The sequence below is a fragment of the Perna viridis genome, chromosome 15 (genome assembly GCF_037379345.1).
Source record: "Perna viridis isolate PV_CMFRI_1.1 ecotype Kerala chromosome 15, ASM3737934v1, whole genome shotgun sequence".
Classification (NCBI taxonomy): Eukaryota; Metazoa; Mollusca; class Bivalvia; order Mytilida; family Mytilidae; genus Perna; species Perna viridis.
In genome coordinates, this window is record NC_142459.1 from 9,486,043 (window position 1) to 9,504,367 (window position 18,325).

An 18,325-nucleotide genomic window follows, 5' to 3' on the forward strand; every position below is an offset into this window, starting at 1 on the left:
ACATTTTTTTTACCAGTAATGGATTATTTTTCAGTTTTTCTTTTTTTCGACATAAAATTATAAAAGACTAGCAGATAAATGATGTCGTCTATTCTAATATGTTTTTACTGCATTTGACTTTTCTCTGTGTTTATAGCAGAATCACTCTTCATTATGACAGGTGATTATTGTATATCACCAATTCAGCATAAAACGAAGAATAAAGAAGAAGTGCGTAGAATATAAAAAAAAACACTTTGAAAAATTTAATTTTGCCTCAACAAGGTATAAAAAGTAGCCACAAAATACAAAAATGCTTGAGTTTATTTCTTGGCGACAAATAGATTCGGAAATAGGAGGTATAAGGGTATCTGAAAACCATAGTTTAGTTGATAAGTGTGGTGGGGAGGGGGTGCACAGGGGTTATCTCAGCTCACGTGCTATAGGTCCATGTTCCTTGTACCAATTGTTAGGCACATAACATGTACCATTTTTGTACTGAGTGGGGAGGCTTGGTGTGTTATGAAAAAATTAAGATTACTCCAAATTTTAGCCAAAAGTATTTTACTCAGTCATGGATTGAAAAAAAAATATTGTTTAACATTTCCACCATCCCTTAACGATGTAGATATTCAAATACAATTTTTAACTACGGCTGCTGCTGAAAAAGGAAATACTTTTCGTGCCTGGGCCAAAATTAACTCAACATTAAATCCGAGCCCCCTTAAAAAAATGGTCTGTGTCTTACTTTCATATTAAGCAAAATAAATGCTTCACAAGGCAATGCTTGATTAGAATGCAGAGGTCTAATCATGAACAGTTGACATCTTCTTTAGAACTTCAATGTAATACAATGTACTTTAGAATTATTAATATTATTGGACTGGATCTCTATTTAAACTAAATAATTAACTGTAAGTTTTTAATATAATCAGGAAAAATGCATTTCCAAACCCCACATATCTGACAATATAATTTTACTCAAGGATACTTTCTTTATTTGAAAAGACTATACTTACTAAATAGTGCTCAGAAACCTAGCCGGGGGCTAGGCACTCTGCCCACAGAAAGCAACTGGGATGTGTGCCCCAAGTGGTGGAATGGGATACCCCTGGCGTGTTACATGCTGGGGTTGTCAGGCTATTATACGGAAAACCTGACCGCAAACCATAGTAGTGTACCTTGTTGGGAAAGATGCCACATTCCTCGCACGTTAAAGAACCCTACTGTGGTATTCTCCTGGAGTATGAACCATAGGGCTCCGCCACAGGAAGCTAAATTGCCCGACCCTACCCACCTCTCCCTATTTCTTTGAATCTTACAGTACAAATAGTCAAATTACACGTGCAAAACGACTGCCTGATTCTTACAGAGACTGACACTTAATACAAACATTACATAATTCTGAATTGAATGAGATACAGTATAACTAGAAATAATTTAAGCAAACTCATTTAGAGAATTCCCTGATTTGAATAGGAAAAAAGTACATGTATGTACATGTACAAAGAAAAAACTGCCAAGCAAACTCACTTGGTAGTACCTACTCTCCCCAGAAACTATTTAGGATACCTAAATAGGATTTAAGCATTCGGATAGAAAAACAGAAAAGGAGATGCACAATGCCTCCCTCCCCCCATGTAATAAAAACTGTGGAAGTTCCATCTAATTCCATTCAGCGGTTTAAAGGAAGTTGTATACTATAATAGAACTGGCGAAAGGACACCATGATCACTAGATACATGTATGTGACATACATTTGTACATGTATATACCCCTTTTCAAGTGCACTGTGGTGTGGTGTTAAGATAAAAAAAACCAAGTAATATTGACATATCACATATTCCTTCATGTGTATACCCCCTCTCCACAGAAGAAAAACAAAACACAACAAATACATATACATACATGTATATATACATGTATAATCCAACCAAAAAAACTACATTGTAAATAAAATGTATAAAAAATACATGTATATACATTTTGTAAAATGAAAAGCATATTTTTTGCCAATTTGTTTACATTATACATGAAGGTTCATTTCTGATCCTGAAAATACCAAATTGAAAATTTACATTCCTGAAAATGGTAATACATGTAGCTAGTGAATTAGAACTCTGACACCAGTATTTCAGTTTTGTTATTTTATATTTTTTTTTTACTAAACTAAGCATTCTATAATTACTTACAGTTCCTTAAGTACATGTATGTGATTTCTAAAATTTTAACTTTGAAATAAAGAAACATCTTTCATGTTAAATACTTAATTGAGAAAATAAACATTTTATGCTATACTTAATTCAGGCCAAACAAATGAGTCTTGTTTCAGGACTGGGTCAAACCCTATTGTCAAATGAAATAATTTTCCATACTGATGTGTTTTATTTATTTTTTTGGCCTCATTATAATTTTTTCCAATTTTAGCCAATTATCAATAATGTTTTTAAATTTGGAATTCTCTAAAACTGAATGAATATTTACAAATGTACCCTACATGTATTTTATAAATGTTATGAATTTCACTCTTCAACATGCTGAAGTGTAAGTTCATTCAAATAATCAAGACACAATGTATAATACATGTACAGATGAAAAACCTTTGATAGATTCTACAAAAACAAAAGTTCTCACAAGAGAAAATAATTCCATTTCAAAAAAAGAATCCAAATAGTCTAGCCTTTCATGCAAAAATCCATATTGGCAGAGCACATAATTGAAGATTGTGAATCGGCAAAGCCTCTTAAACTATTTGCAATCTTTAAATAGTCCATGTTGACTGGGTCCGGATGAAAAATACATATTCCACAGGGTCTATGAGAATGTATCACATCTTTGATGGACATTAAATATTACGTTTGTCATTAATATCCATATGGATCATGATATACAATGTACAATTTCAAGAAAAAAGATAATAAAAGTTCAGAAAGAAATCAATCTTTTTTTTTAAATTCCATTTAAGTGGAAGCAAGGAAGACTTACATGTACATGTTGTATAAGGAGATCACATGTTGCCAAAAAATTTCTATTGAATTAATTCAAACCATGACTAAAAAAATGTTACATGTACATTACATGACTATTTTTTTTATTATTGTTTTAAAGAAAGTAATTTTTAAAAACCTAAATACTGGGTATGAATGAATCACTAATACATGTACTTGATTTTTACCACATTAATATTTTGATGTTGTACATGTACAAATGTATGGTGTTAGATACATGTATTTACAAAAAGTAATACTACATGTAGTATAAGAATTTTTGATTTTATAAATACATGTATATTATTTTCAATTTTTAAATAAGAAAAATTCATTTATTTAGAAACATGAAAATGCAAGTATATACAACAAAAGGCTAAAATTATTTGCAATGATGACACATCCATATACAGGTACATGTACATGTATTTGACAATCTTGATGAAGATCTATACTGATTGATAAAACAATATAAAATATATTTTTGTTTAAATCATTCATTTTACACTGTACTCAATGTGAAATTTCTGTACTATGTGAAAGATTTTTTAATAAGTTAATAATGATCATATTTTTGTAATCTTATATACCAGGATAAAAGTAGAAAATTATGTCATTTATTTTTAAGATTTCTGAAAATGGAGCCCCAAAAAATAAAACGTGTTTCTTTTCTTTTAATCGAGTTAATTATCACATGAACAAATGTATGTTTATTTATGTCTGACAATTAAGAAAAAAGGTAGAAATTTATCTGATATTATTAAAATTTATTTAGATAAACAAAGCCTACATGTAAAAAATAAAACATGTTTTCTTACTTTGAAATCGAATTAATCTCAATTATTTGTTTATCTCAGTTTTGATTCTCCATCAAAAGTCAATATACAGTAAATATCCTGACCACATTCTTCCTATCAACAACAGTGAGGAGATGGGTCACTTTATCATAATGTACACACCGAGGGCCACAGAACCGATCACCTCCACTGACTACAACTTCATGTTTATCTCCATCCCTTGAAATTAGTAATAAATTATGTTTGTTATTATCACACACAAAAACATTCTGCTGTTCATCCATTGATATTCCAAGAGGACATGACATTGTATTGTGATCCATGAATGTAAAGATAACTCTGAGATCAGAATCCAGGACAGTAACTGTGTTGTTGTTGTTGTAAGGACAGGTATAACATATTCTGTTGCCATCTGTGTCTATATACGAATCATCACTAACAGTCTGGTCATCATGGAGTTTGTCTATTTTTTCTGTATCTATATTAATTTTTCGGAGTCCTACCTCAGGTACACAGAAGTATAAATGTCCATCACTATGTGTAATTCCTCTGACTTCACTCTTTATCTGAAGTGTTTTGATGGTTTTACTCCTGTCTACATCTATGATGGAGATTGTTTTATGGTCAGGATTAGAAACAGCAACATGGTTCTCATTGATGACTGTTACATCCCGTACTGCTTCTAGTCCTCCATTAAATCCGACTGATGATTTGTGTTGACCATTACTGTGTTGTATGTTTACTACACCAGTGTAATAATCAGTCAACACCAGGAGTCCATTAGGCAGCGTACAACAACCAGTCCACACACCTTGATCTACTGTAAACTGTTGTTTAAATGTCAGTTGTCTGGGGAATCTTGTCTTCACCTCTGCCTGACCTTTGTTTGGTTTGTTTATGTCTATGGAGGTTCTATTTTTTTCTTTTGATACTTTAATGTCACACAGAGTTTTATTCCAAAAATTGTGTCGTCTGCTGTGATGTTTTCATTCATTTCTATGCCTGTATTATCCATGGCTCCTTTTTCAGATAATTTGTGTAAGATTTCTTCTGATTCTGGAACTTTTTTCTCCATTTGTTTTGTTGCGATGAATGTTTGGAAATTTGATGCGTGGTTCTTAATGAGTTCCTCCTGTTCCAATAATTCACCAAGTTTTCTTTTATTTGATTCCAGGATTTTTGTTGTGGCTTTGATTTCATTTACATGTTCATTTACAACTGACTCCAACTCTGATAGTGTTTTGTTTTCTACTTTCGTTATTTGATCAATAAGACTGTTTTTACATTTGTTGATAATTCTTCCTTCTTTGTTTTCAATATTTTCACATTTTCTTCTCTTTCAGTGATCGCTGTCAAAAAAGTTTGATGAGTCGTTTTTAATGATATCCAAACATCTTCGAAAATGGCTGAAGATTTTACATTGCGGATCACATCGTCTATAGGTACAGCGTCAGCACATTTTTTATGAGATTGCAATAAACACTTATAACAGACAATACAATCGTGAGACCTACAGTAAAATTGATATTTTTGCTTGTGTTCTTGACAGTCAAGTTGAACTTTGTGGATAAAAGATGGTAATTATAGGTAATCTTCATCAGGTATGGTGCTGTGGTCCCTTGTTGCTTTTCCTACTCTGTGGTGTTCACTACATGTTGAACAGAGGGATTCCTCACATTGTGGACACCATACTTCAGGAGTGCTGGTCTTTTCTAGTAACTGACAGAAGCTGCAGCTTTCAGAAGCCATTTTCTGTAACATAAATAAAGAGAGAACTATAAGATTTAAATTTTGGTTCTTATTTTCTAAAATTAGTTACATATATACATGTAGCTTAGTAAAATCCCTTTAGGGATTTGGCACTTGAGATATTTTTTGTTTTGACGGTGGTGGTCAAAGCAAAAAAAATATATCTCCAGCTACAAATCCGTAAAGGGATTAATCTTGTTACCAAATGTGTTCTTTTTTTTTATCGACTTTTGAATGAGTTTACACCTTTCACGAGCATAGTGTATGGGGAGGGGTTACATTATCATATCTAGTTTAACCCCATACTGGTGATCGAAATACTAAGCTTCTAGACCTGACTTTGGTTATGGCATGTATATCAAGCCCGGGACACAGGTTAAAATCAGTTACATACAGCTGAGCTGTGAAACGTAGCTTGAACTATTATTTTGTGATTTGGCACTGGCGATATTTTTTCGGTTTTGAAGGTGGTGGATTCAGCTTGTTACAATATTTTTTTAATCTAATTTAGATTGAGTTTATATTAACTTCCTCTTTCAACTACCCCGGAATTCGACTTTTTATGAGCAATTCTGCGGGTGTTTCCAAAGAAGCAGAGGACGCTTAACCTTCCGGTGCACCTGGTCAAATTTGACAATCAACAGAGTTATTGAGGGACAAATGTTTGTATGACTTACAGACATGCAGCACGGTCAGGGATTTAAATTAGCGGTGGTCCTGGACTTATCAGACAGACGCAGAGTTTCTGTTTCAATGATGACGTATGTTTGCGGTCTCAGTATTTGGCAACAAGATTGATTGATTGGTTGTTGTTGTTTATTGCCGTTTCGGCGACCAGGGCCATATCACGGCAAGAACATTTAATGCAAGGAAAACATTAAAAGGAAGATCAAAGTATCTTCATAAAATAATGAAATTAAAACAAACAGCTATTTACATATAAAAAGGTACATAAAAGGTGAACCTAAGACATAAAATACATATAGAAACATAACTTCGATAAAACATTTAAAATATTGAAAAATCAAGGAAGGTATCCAATTTACATTTTATTAAATAAACCGATATCCCGCAAGAAATCGATAATGTTTTTAAATGAAACGGTCTTGAACAAATCAAACATATTGGCGCAGTCAAAACAATTTTGCCTGATGTTGGCAAAATCCACACAATCTAGAAGAACATGTTTGATAGAGAAAGGGCAATCACATGGGATACACTCAGGTGGAGGATCAGCAACAAGCAAATGGCCATGTGTGTCTAGAATGTCCAATGCGGCATCTAGTCATGACCACTTGCTCTTTGCGATTGCCCGACCCGGATTGAGGAACGCCTAGATCGGGTTTTATGGAATTGAGTTTGTTGTGTTCAAGACCGTCCCATCGGTCCTGCCACATCTTTAAAATATATTTCCTTATTAAAGGTTTAAAATCGGTGTATGGCAAACTAACGTCCTTTATTATTTCATTTAATGCCTTCTTGGCAACCCTGTCTACAACTGAATTCCCCTGAATACCAACATGACTGGGTACCCAGAGAAAAACAATCTCTATATCGAAGTCGATGAATAAAATATTAAATTTGTAAGATAAGAGTGTTTTTCAGTTTGTGATTTTTAATTGCCAAAAGACAGCTCAAAGAGTCAGAACAAATAATAAACTGTGACAGATTAGATTGAGTAATCAATTTAAGTGCTAACAATATGGCTCGAGCTTCAGCTGTGAATATGGAAGCGCTTGATGGCAACCGTTCAGTTACAGTTCTGTCACCATGGACAGCAGCACATGCAACGCTATCGCCATCTTTTGAGCCATCTGTATACACCGTCAAAAAATCCGGATAATTTGCTTTAATTTCAGAAAATTTTTGTTGTAAAAATAAAGGATTGGTATCGGACTTTTTATACTCACGCAGATCAAAAATGAAAGAAGGGTGTGGAAGCTCCCATGGAGGGCATTTCGAAGTAACAACAGGTGTCACTGCATTGGTCTCCAGATGAATTGCTTCCAAATGAGGTTTTATTCGAATTCCAAAAGGAGGGGTTTTGCTTTCATGTTTTCGATAAATGTCGACATAAATAGGATTAATGACACAGTCGTAGGCAGGGCTATCTGGGTAGGCCTTAAGTTTACTTACATATTGAAGACCTAATTTCAAACGTCTGTCTCCAAGGGAGGGTTCATTTGCCTCGGCATAAAGGCTCTCAATAGGAGAGGTTCTGAAGGCACCAAGGCAAAGTCGCAACCCCTGGTGGTGAACAGCGTCTAAAATTTTAAGGTAAGATTTTTTGGCGGAACCATAGACAATAGATCCATAATCAAGTTTAGACCTAACCAAAGATCTATATAAATTTAATAAAATTGAGGTATCAGCACCCCAATCGGTACTGGACACCATTTTTAAAATATCTAGTGCCTTAAGACATCTAGATTTAAGTAATTTGATATGGGGAAGAAAAGAAAGTTTACTATCAAAAAGTAATCCAAGGAATTTTGTTTCTTCTACTATTTTGATTTTATTACCATAAAAATTCATAAAAATTTATCGACCCCATTGTCCTTGTGTCCCATCCCTTTTTCATTCCATCATCATTTCATGTTCATTTTATCATCCATTTCATGTTCATTGTCTGAATATAGCTGAAATACTGTTGCTCGGACGTTAAACCCCAACAAACAAACAAACAAAACTTAGGCAAGGAAATTTATGTTTTCATTTAAACAGGGACGTACAATTGTTTATTTATGTGTTTGATTTAAATCCCCCCCCCAAAAAAAAAAGAATAGAAAATATTGTTTTTGAAAACCAGGAAAAGAATACTTTTTTCAGATAAAAGTGTAAAGATAAAAGGTTGTTTGAAATATTTTCAAAATGATAACAGCATCCGGAAGATTTTTCCATTAAAGAAAAATAATAATAAAAAAAAGAAGGAGATAAATAAATGAAGTTAAAAGAAAACTGACTTCAAAATATGTTATCAAGATTCATTGAATAAATTTCCATAATGCATTTCTTGGGAATTGTGTCATTTTTTGGTCTGGTGTTATTGTTTTTTGCAATATTAATCGTTCTATTTGGCTATTTCGGCCATGATTGGTGGAATTATATCACAGAGGCTTGCTTCCACTATCAAATATGCAGCCCGCCTCTATATATTAAGAAGTATTTGGTGGTGATACCTGTGTTTATTTATTATGTTGTTTGCAGGGCAGTAATAAGTAATAATTATGTTTGATTTTATTCAGGGGGTGAGTGGAAACGATTTACCCCGAAATCTGGGACCCCCGTTTTCTTGTTATATACTATTCGGACCAAAACATGACACAATGCCCAAGAAATGCATTATGGATAGTATTATAATACTTTATCGTTTATTTTAATGTACGTGTCTCTGGACTAGGTGCCCAGAAACTAAGCGCTTTCACATGACACATAGGTGTCTATGAAATAACTTGTAGCACCTGAGCTATTAACCTTATTATCTGAGAAATGTAGATAGTTGAGTGTAACACGTTTGGGAATGGTCAACTATAGTAGTTTGTAGTTTAATTATGGACTATATCGGAGTGTTCCATGTAACCCGATATCGAACCTGAATGTTACGCAAACTGACACGCTACTATGATGCATTATAATGCACGTGTGTGTGTGTGTGTGTGTGTGTTTGTGTGTGTGTGTTTAAATGTCCTTCATAATCAGAATGGTAAATTTAAGAAAAATAAAACGATGAGTTTAATATTAACCATTTATAACAATAAGCTTATGTTAAGATACGGTTGAATTCGATTCCCGTACTTTTCTTTTGTTCCATATTTTTGCAATACAACGAATATTTGAGGCGCAAAAACGATCGATAGAAATTGATTCAGTACATGAGTACATTGATTCTACACCATGAATCACATCTACCATTGGCAGTGTCTGAATTCTATGTGGATTGGTACTTGAATATACATGTATTAATACTTGTTATATATATGGATTTAACGTGAGCACACCTCAGACCTCATGTTTTTATATTTAAAAAAAACTAGTCTTAGTCTTAAAGTTTGACCCTTGACATATTTATCAACAGTTAAGAAATAATAAAGTACGGACAATTTAAGAAGATGGTACAATGAACTGAAGTAAAAGCTAAATGGAAAAGTAAATCTTACTCTTTACTAATCTGTATTCCCAATTAGCACAAAGTTAACTTCTTTGAACGTTAGCGAGGAAAACGCCCTGTTGGTATACTATAGTACGGAATGTTATCTTTTTACTTCCTGGTATAACCACAGATTACACATGATTAGTTATGGAAGCTCATATGGTACACAAGATTCCTAGTTGTTTTTTTTTTTTTTAAATAAGTCAGAATGATTGGTTAAAACTCGTCTTGTGACATTTCAAAAGTATGAATTTTTTTTTTTTATAAACCAACATGTCGACTTTTATCATCAATTATTTCTCTGTTTTTTTCCCTAGTTCAAATGATCGAAGAGTGTGCATTATACATGTATCATGTCGGCTTGTTTTTGTCAACTTTGAAAACCACATGTCCACATCTTTTATTTCAATAACTGCACATGTAAGAATGTTTAAGTTTACAAATAACTAATCCGTCTTTCGCGCACCATTTTAATTCGCAAAATGCCGACAAAACTGACGTATTATTTCTGCAGCAGAAAAACCGCGCCAAAAGGGTCATACTTAAATACGCCTGCATACGCCTGTCAGGTTAAAATGCATTTATTTTCATCTCTCTTACATTAGTAATTATAGTTATCTCATACACAATTACGCACGCGCAATCACGAATGTCGAACGCCTGCCAGATCGTCATTTTTACATCGGCTAGTTCTACTTCCCATCAACAAATAATTTAATGAAAGTATAATTTATTTGAACAAAATACATCTTACTAAGCTAATATAATATTATTTTCACGGAAAACACAATATTAATGCTACAGGCGTATGCTTTACTCCTATAGACGTATGTTAACCTGGCAGGCGTATTCAGGTGTATTTAAGTAGGACCGGAAATATCTGCCAATCAAAATCGAGCTGTGTAAAGGACTTCGTCGACATTAAAAATGATATTTTATAAAATAACACTTCACTTGAGAAATAATTTCTTAAAATCACGTTTTTTAATTAAATCATTCAAAGAAATACACTTTTCAAACTATTTTAATTCAGTTTCATTTTAAATTTACGCTTTTCGTCGTACATCGAAAATGCCCATATGTAAATACGATCAAATGCGGAATGCTTGAAATAGAATTGATTGTTTGTTTGTTGGGGTTTAACGTCCGAGCAGCAATATTTCAGCTATATTCAGACAATGAACATGAAATGGATGATAAAATGAACATGAAATGAAAAAAAGAAAGGATGGGTCACAAGGATAATAGGGTCGACAAATTTTGATTACCACTGGAAAAAGGGGGAGATGGGTAAGGTCGGGCAATTTAGCCTCCTGTGGTGGAGCGCAAAGGTTCCTACTCCTATCGAATACCACAGCAGGGTTCTTAAACGTGCGAGGAACGTGGCTTCTTTCCCAACACGGTGCACCACTATGGTTTGCGGTCAGGTTTTCCGTATTATAGCCTGACAACCCCAGCATGTAACACGCCAGGGGTACCCCATTCCACCACCTGGGGCACACATCCCAGTTGCTCTGTGGGCAGAGCGCCTAGCCCCCGGCTAGGTTTCTGAGCACTATTTAGTCGCCTTATACGACAAGCTTAGCGCTGCTGCAGGCCTATTCTTTTAACACCCGGACCTGCACGGGGTGAAATAGAATTGAAAAGAGAAAACAATGATATCTTGGCCGGTATCTGTCGAAGAAGAAGTGGAGTTATATACAAAGAAGAGAAATATACAACTACAATATTACCATGATGCTTGAAGCGTAGTTTTGACGGAGGTGTCAACAAATTTAAACCACACACGGTTGCTGTACACAGGTTAATTTATAGCACGCCCGAACTTCGTCAAGTTCATGAAGTTTTTCACAAAATCTAATTCAAATTCTAATAATTGATTAATATGGGGTAGGCATTGCCTAAATCAGCACCATGAGATTTACCATACATTTATCGCCACGGTCTGTGCGATATTTGTAAAAATGATAAAAAGACATTACAAAAAGGGAGGGTCGACCCGGATGAAAAATTTTGCTTGGCAACTTTTTTTGCTTTATATTTAAGCAGCAAGCAAAATCAATACTTCTATTTGAAAAGCCGTCTCGTTAATTAATGTTTTTTTTTCAATCAATGAAAAACTTGAAAAATAAAAAAATCAACAAAAATTCCAGCCCCCCCCCCCCCCCACCTATTATAGAAATTTTAGACAATGTTATGTGCCTGTAGTATTTATAATTTTCTTTATTTTACAAAATAAGGAATTAATAAGTATTTCTCTTTACCTCCTGAAAAATGTTAGAAAAAATCCCAGGTTGCATAAATTTATAAATTACATACTACAAATGTACCTACATGTGTTTGTACATATAATATAATGAAATTTATTCCTCAAGCATTCTACATGCAACTTCATTCATGAAACTGCATGTACATGCATAATACATGAGGAATGAATTTATGTACAGTACTATGTATGAAATTGCATTTAGAATGCCTGAGGAATGAATTTATGTGCATTAGAGAGTAAAAAAAAATGCATGTTCAATGCATGAGGTATGAATTTATGTGCAGTACTAAGTATGAAATTGCATGTAGAATGCCTGAGGAATGAATTTATGTGCAGTACTAAGTATGAAATTGCATGTAGAATGCCTGAGAAATGAATTAAGGTGCAGTCGAGAGTAAAAAATTGCATGTATAATGCATAAGGAATGAATTTATGTGCAGTACTAATGTAGAATGTCTGAGGAATGAATTTATGTGCAGTAGAGAGTATTATATTGCATGTATAATGCATGAGGAATGAATTTCTGTGCAGTACAGGCTATGAAATGGCATGTAGAATGTAGGAATGAATTAATGTGCATTAGAGAGTATTGAAATTGCATCTTCAATGCTTGAGGAATGAATTTATGTTCAGTACTAAGTATGAAATTGGATGTCCAATGCTTGAGGAATAAATTTCTCTGCAGTACAGGGTATGAAATGGCATGTAGAATGCATAAGGAATGAATTTATGTGCTGTACGAAGTATGATATTGCAGGTAGAATGCATCAGGAATGAATTTATGTGCAGTACCAAGGATGAAATTGCATGTGGAATGCCTGAGGAATGAATTTATGTGCAGTACAGGGTATGAAATGGCATGTTGAATGCTTGAGGAATGAATTAATGTGCAGTAGAGAGTATAAAGGTGCATGTAAATTGCATTATGTGATAAATTATAAGCAGTTATGAGAATTTAATTGCTCATAGAATGCATGAGGAATGAATTTTTGTGCAGTACTTAGTATGAGAATACCTGAGGAATGAATTTATTTGCAGTACTAAGGATGAAATTGCATGTTGAATGCCTGAGGAATGAATTTCTGTGCAGTGTTAAGTATGAAATTACATGTAGGATGCATTAGGAATGAATTTATGTGCACTAGACAGTAAAACATTGCATGTACAATGCATGATGAATGAATTTATATTGAGTAGAGAGTAAAAAATTGCATGTACAATGCATGACGAATGAATTTATGTGTAGTGCTAAGTATGAAATTGCATGTAGAATGCCTGAGGAATGAATTTATGTGCAGTACTAAGGATGAAATTGCATGTAGAATGCATGAGAAATGAATTTATGTGCAGTAGAGAGTATTATATTGCATGTATAATGCATGAGTAATGAATTTCTGTGCAGTGCAGGGTATGAAATGGCAAGTAGAATGCCTAATGAATGAATTTATGTGCAGTACTAAGTGTGATATTGCATGTTGAATACCTGAGGAATGAATTTCAGTGCAGTGTTAAGTATGAAATTACATGTAGAATGCATGAGGAATGAATTTATGTGCAGTAGAGTAAAAAATTGCATGTACAATGCATGACGAATGAATTTATGTGCAGTACTAAGTATGAAATTGCATGTAGAATGCCTGAGGAATGAATTTATGTTCAGTACTAGGTATGAAATTGCATGTACAATGCATTAGTAATGAATGTATGTGCAGTACTAAGTATGAAATTGTTTGTGGAATGCCTGAGGGATGAATTAAGATGAATTAATGTGCATTAGAGAGTAAAAAATTGCATGTATAATGCATGAGAAATGAATTTCTGTGCAGTACAGGGTATGAAATGGCAGGTAGAATGCATGAGGAATGAATTAATGTGCAGTACTAAGTATGAAATTGGGTGTGGAATGCCTGAGGGATGAATTAATGTGCAGTAAAGAGTGAAATATTGCATGTACAATGCATTAGTTATGAATTTATGTGCAGTATTAAGTATGAAATTGCATGTAGAATGCCTGAGGAATTAATTTTTGTGCTGTACTAAGTATGAAATGGTGTGTAGAATGCCTAAGGGATGAATTAATGTGCATTAGATTGATTGATTGATTGTTGTTGTTTATTGCCATATCACGGCAAGAACATTTAATGCAAGGAAAATATTAAAAGCAAGATCAAAGTCTCTTCATAAAATAATGAAATTAAAACAAACAGCTATTTACATATAAAAAGGTACATAAAAGGTGAACCTAAGACATAAAATACATATAGAAACATAACTTCGATAAAACATTTAAAATATTGAAAAATCAAGGAAGGTATCCAATTTATGTTAGAGAGTAAAAAATTGCATGTATGATGCATGAAGAATGAATGTCTGGTCAGTACAGGGTATGAAATGGCATGTAGAAAGCTTGAGGAATGAATTAATGTGCACTAGAAAGTATAAAGGTGTATGTAAATTGCATTAAGTGATAAATTATAAGCAGTTATGAGATTTTTATTGCTCATAGAATGCATGAGGAATAAATTTCTGTGCAGTACAGGGTATGAAATGGCATGTAGAATCCATGAAGAATAAATAAATTTTCAGTACAAATTATGATATTGCATGTAGAATTCTCGAGGAATGAATTTTTCAATTGTTTTGAAACTGGCAAGTATAATACTATTTTACTCAAGTTGGTAGTTCAGACAGACAGAAAAAAATTAGGAAGTGTTTTTAATGTTGGGTATATGTTATATCTTGGCAACTATTACAGACTAACAGAAAAAATAGATCTGTATGTATTTGTAACATTTTCTGCAAAACCTTACAAATATGAACACATGTAAAAATGTGATCCTCATTTGATAAGTACATAATAATGAAAGTGATTTATTTTATTTCTTTTACATTTTAGGTTGCACCATAGGTTTTGTTGGGTTCCAGCTCATACCACCAATCATTTATCATGAGTAAAAATAATGGCTAGTTTATACTCTGGAGAGCTGTTTTGGCCCATATAATAACATGATATCAAGAGTATTTTATGTGTGAATATACATTTACATGAATAACAAATGAAGTATACCCGAAGCTCCTGTTGATGAACACTAAGAAAGAAATATCTGTGCTTATAATAAGATAAAATGTGAAGAGAAATTGAGTGAAAGAGCCAATTGTAATGGAGATCTTGGTACTTAACATGTATACATGTACATAGACAATTTCACATCATGTATACAACATCTTTGTACATGTACATGTAGATACATGCATTGACAGAAATAAACAGACGTGGTGAAATATGGTGAAAATAAAGATTATTTGCTTGAATTCTTAAAATCAATTGCAGTATCCTCAAAGGGACATGGATTCAAAAATCAAATTATTTTGAATATTACAGACATTACAGGTCAACTAAGTACTGTAACATATGTATATGAATGGTTTTCAAACGTAGTATCCCAAGGAAACATAATTACTATTTTTTAAGTGAGCCTTACACCATTCCCTTGTTTCAAGGTTTTCTCCTTAGCAAACAATTTGAATATTGAAATATTTCTTGTAGATTGTGAGAATTTATAATTCTAAGTAAAAAAAATCCTTTTTTTATCTGAACTTTTTACAAATTTTCCAAAAAAACTCCATACCCCCAATTGTTTAACTCGCTCCGCTCGGCATTAATGTAATTTTACCCGAGTCCTGAAATATTCGCTCTGCTTTCGTAAAAATGTAAACAATTCGCTAAAGTGGTCGAGAGCACATATTTCAGATTTTTTTTATGAAATTGTTTACATTTTTTTACAAGAGCAGAGCGAATATTTCAGGGTTTGGGAAAAATGACATTAATGCCGAGCGGAGCGACTTAAACAATTTTTTTTTTTTTGGGGGGGGGGGGCGTGGGGGGTAAACTGGTGGACAATCAAGTTCTCGTACTAAAATATACATTTTTCAATTTACATTGTACTACTGCGTCAAAAGACAGAACCACTAATCTTGGGTCTCGCAAGGCAACTAAAATTAAAATGTGAAATCGGCTTTACTTTACAATTTACATTATGTTCTTTTCTTCAATAGTTCTTTTTATTTTCATTGTATCATTAAAGAAATTGCTGGTGATAGTAAGATACATTACTTATGTTTGTTTGTTTGTTTGTTGGTTCATTGATTGATTGATTGTTGGGGTTTAACGTCCGAGCAGCAATATTTCAGATATATTCAGACAATGAACATGAAATGAAAAAAAAAGGATGGGTCACAAGAATAATAGGGTCGACAAATTTTGATTGCCACTGGAAAAAGGGGGGATGGGTAAGGTCGGGCAATTTAGCCTCCTGTGGTGGAGCGCAAAGGTTCCTACTCCCATCGAATACCACAGCAGGGTTCTTTAACGTGCGAGGAACGTGGCTTCTTTCCCAACACGGTGCACCACTATGGTTTGCGGTCAGGTTTTCCGTATTATAGCCTGACAACCCCAGCATGCAACACGCCAGGGGTACCCCATTCCACCACCTCGGGCACACATCCCAGTTGCTCTGTGGGCAGAGCGCCTAGCCCCCGGCTAGGTTTCTGAGCACTATTTAGTCACCTTATACGACAAGCTTAGCGCTGCTGCAGGCCTATTCTTTTAACACCCGGGCCTGCACGGGGCTACATTACTTACGAGTTGTTTTTTAGTTCCGCTAGTTCTCCTATCAATAATCCTTTACCTAAACATTGGACATTTATCTGATTATAAGGTACATGTACTTGCATCGAAACACAGACTTCAATAGTTGTAAACATTCTAGAGGGTGACGTGACGCGAAATAAATCGACTGAAAGATATTTGACCAGATATACACACGCTGGGTGTTATCTGATTTTACCCCTAGTTGTACGAGATAAGCCTTGGCTATAAAACGCTTGTAACTTAATTTTATGGTGATGATCATTAATTTTAAAAGAAAATAGAGTGGGGGTGTGGGCTAAAGCCTCCTTGGCTCCCCGGTAAATCCGCCACAGCAAAACACTTTAAAAATACCATAACGGAGAAAAACAGGCTAGCGTAATTATCGAAAATGCTAAAATTATATAAAAACGGGTCAGACAAGAGTTCTAAGGTTTTAAGGGTTCAATAAATAAAAAATCCGAATTTTTTCCCCAAAAAGTTAAAAAATAAATAAAGAACTCTATCCGGTCCTCAAGTGCCTGTGGAATGGTGCTTTGAACAGTATTGAAAAACGGAAAAGTAGACTCGACTTTGTAATATTGAAAATTATTTTATTTCATAATCAGCTCATTAAAATTATATTGTTTTGATTTTATATTTTAATAAAATGAGAACAAATTGTTTTAAAATTAAAATTGATTAGTTAACCAGTAGTCAGGTGTGGATGAAGGATTTTAGATTCTGGGAAGGCACAGTTAATATTTCGTCGAGCGGAGCGAGTCGAAACATTTTTTGAGGCTAAATTTGTGTTTTTGTTTGTTTGTTTGTTGGGGTTTAACGTCCGAGCAGCAATATTTCAGCTATATTCAGACAATGAACATGAAATGGATGATAAAATGAACATGAAATGAAAAAAAGAAAGGATGGGTCACAAGGATAATAGGGTTGACAAATTTTGATTACCACTGGAAAAAGGGGGAGATGGGTAAGGTCGGGCAATTTAGCCTCCTGTGGCGGAGCGCAAAGGTTCCTACTCCTATCGAATACCACAGCAGGGTTCTTTAACGTGCGAGGAACGTGGCTTCTTTCCCAACACGGTGCACCACTATGGTTTGCGGTCAGGTTTTCCGTATTATAGCCTGACAACCCCAGCATGTAATACACCAGGGGTACCCCATTCCACCACCTGGGGCACACATCCCAGTTGCTCTGTGGGCAGAGCGCCTAGCCCCCGGCTAGGTTTCTGAGCACTATTTAGTCGCCTTATACGACAAGCTTAGCGCTGCTGCAGGCCTATTCTTTTAACACCCGGACCTGCACGGGGCGCTAAATTTGTGAAATATTCTTCTAGAGTGGGTGCAATGTAGATATCTTTTGTGGTAAAATTAGCGAGAAAGTAAAGTTTCAACCTAACACCGCCTAAATCTACCCCTAACAACTTATTCTTTGCAAATTTTAGGGGACAGGCCCGTGACGCCCTCGCCAGAATCCGCCCCTGGTTGTGCTACGTCCATATATTTTTCTCGCCAGTTAACGTCATGTCGTCATCAGTACAATGTGGAATGTTTATTCCATTCTCTTCCATAGGCCGATTTTGATATTACATTACTATTGTCATTCTCTTGAACGTTTGGATTTACGTCATCATTACGCTATGAAATAATTAAATGATACCCAAAAGTCCAAGAGGAAGAGCTGAATAGACTCACTAGAAGTATTGTGGGATCGATCGCGTCAATTTAAATGTTTTTAAAAATTGCTGTG

At 34.3% G+C, this 18,325-nt stretch overlaps 2 long non-coding RNA genes across 2 annotated transcripts in view; both read right to left on the minus strand.

Moving 5' to 3' along the window:
- Nucleotides 1-232: 232 nt before the first annotated feature.
- On the minus strand, nt 233-6,268 carry LOC148596858 (uncharacterized). The gene is made up of 2 exons (XR_015919083.1): nt 6,190-6,268; nt 233-5,515 (listed from the first exon to the last, which is right to left on the minus strand). It is a non-coding gene; the product is annotated as an uncharacterized LOC148596858 (long non-coding RNA).
- Nucleotides 233-18,325, minus strand: part of LOC148596859 (uncharacterized) — a 33,936-nt gene continuing 15,843 nt past the window's right edge. Inside the window, exon 2 of the long non-coding RNA XR_015919084.1 lies at nt 233-1,016. This is a non-coding gene — a long non-coding RNA (uncharacterized LOC148596859). The remainder of the gene's footprint in view (nt 1,017-18,325) is intronic.